We start from the raw sequence: 2,167 nt of genomic DNA, 5'->3' as shown, positions 1-2,167 counted from the left end.
CGCTGCCGCCGCCCCGCCCCGCCCCGGCACGGCTCAGCCCGGCTCGGCCCGGCCCGGCCCCGCCTGCCAGCCCTCCCTCCCCGCCGTGCCTCCCGTCGCTCCGTGCCGGCGGAGAAATTTCCCATCTCGGTCTCTGTCCAGCTGCTGCCCCGTGCCGGAGCATCTCTGCCTCACTGAGCGCCTCAGCAGCTTCGCACCTCTGCTGTCCCTGCCTCACCTGGTTCCGCATGTAGGCGGCAATTCGAAAAGGTTGGTATTTTCCATGTGAAAACCAGAGCTATCCAAATCAATTCTCTAAGTTTAGGAAAAAAAAAAAAACAACAAAAAAACCAAACCAAAAACCGACAAAAATCCTCCCCCAAACCACCACCACCACCAAACAAGCAAAAACCCCAAAAATACCCAAACCCCAAAAACCAAGACAAACAAAAAACCCCAAAACAACCTCCGCCCCAAAAAACCCCAAACAAAACAAAAAACAACCTAAAAAAACCCAAAACAAACAAACAAAAACTCAAAGGAAGGAAAACCCTAATATGGCTCAAATCCCGCAATGGTACATCCCGTTGTCACCTTGTCACAACTTTGAACATCCCAAGCACTCACAACTCGATTTGCTGGTGATCACCACAGCACACAGGAGCCACCTGCACTCCCACAAACCCACAAACAGCGAGATTCGCCCGATCCTCCCCAAAACACACACAGACAGACACACACAGACACACACAGACACACAGACACAGACACAGACACACACACACACACGGTGTGGAGGGAGGGAGTGTCTCATTTTTGGCAGAGAGCTGCTGCCAAGAACGGCTGAAATGCTGCTGCTGGCACCCGTGTAGAGCAGCATCTCTCCGAGGGAGAATTCAAACCATTTGTTTCATATTTTCAGAGTGAGTCAGGGCGTGCTGGAGCCAGGCAGTGTTCCCTGGGCAGCACGCAGAGGCTGGGAGCCCTCGGTGCTGCACCCACAAGGGCTGCCCAGCTGCCCTGGAAGGGCAGGCACCTCTTTTTGCACATTGTTTTCTAAGTCCTGGATGCTTGAAACAGTGGTTTGGAGTCATCCTAGCTGACTAAAATGAACATTACTGCTTGAAAAATGCTTCAAGAACCTAAAATTACTGGCAGTACCATTTGCTGAGGTGTGGTGGGGAGTTTTCCTTCCTTGCTGGTACATGGTGCTCCAAAGCCTTGTGTACCACTGTCTGTTTGCTTGCTAGTTTTGCACTTTCATCATTTATTACTCCTCTTCCTAGGCTCAGCACAGGTCCTGCTTGCAAAGTTCATGGGAAGCCATTGCCATTAAACAGGAAAACGAGCTAAGCATTGCCCATTCAGTTCCCAGTGTACCAGAGGGGGCCCCCAAAATATTTTGGAAGTTAGACATGGATGGTCTGAGCAGCTGACGTCTGTGTAGATCATGGCCAAGCAAGAAAAGAGTCCTGATACCACCTGGTTATCCAAACCTGGAGAGGCACAGCCCAACTTTGCTGTGCTTTGAAGGTGCCTCGTCTCCCCTGCAGGTAAGAAAAGCTCTCTTAATGAAGGGAATAATTGTGTTTTTAGCAGCACAATGGAGAGCTGGAAGCAGATCCAGCCGTGTTACTCAGCACTCAGCTGAGGGTGTGTTTTTAGCCAAAGTCTCCAGCATGGCTGTGCTGAAGCTCGAGCAGGACACAGAGTGGCATTGGAGGATGGTTTTGCTCAGCTGTTTAGATTTGTTAAGCACTGCTGGGTTATCCCACAGGCAAGGCCATCTCTTGGACCAGGAGACAGCAGCACCTCACCACCTGGGAGTTTGGATCTGGCTGTGTTCCATCCTAACAGGAGGGATCTGGGAGCTGTAAAGCTGCTCAAAGAGTGTTTCTTTTGGCTCCACGCAGTGGCTCCAGTCTGTACAGCTGCCACAGGTCAGACTTCTCTGGTTTTACAGGAGTCAGGGTTAAAGGAAACCAGAGTCAGTTCAAAGCAATGGTTTTCACTCAGTTTTGGTTTGTGAACTCCTCTGCTCCAGCTCTTACCCAGCAGATGCAGAAGTTTGAGCTGGGTTGAAAATTTGTTATATAATTACTTTATTTTCCTAGCTATCTCTTGTGTGCCCCACAGCTGATCCTCACAGACCCCTTTGGAATCTGCTGGCAGCTGAGAGCCTCTGCTG

Source organism: Melospiza melodia, chromosome 3 (assembly GCF_035770615.1).
Source record: "Melospiza melodia melodia isolate bMelMel2 chromosome 3, bMelMel2.pri, whole genome shotgun sequence".
Taxonomy (NCBI): Eukaryota; Metazoa; Chordata; class Aves; order Passeriformes; family Passerellidae; genus Melospiza; species Melospiza melodia.
Note: the sequence above shows the minus strand (reverse complement) of the source record.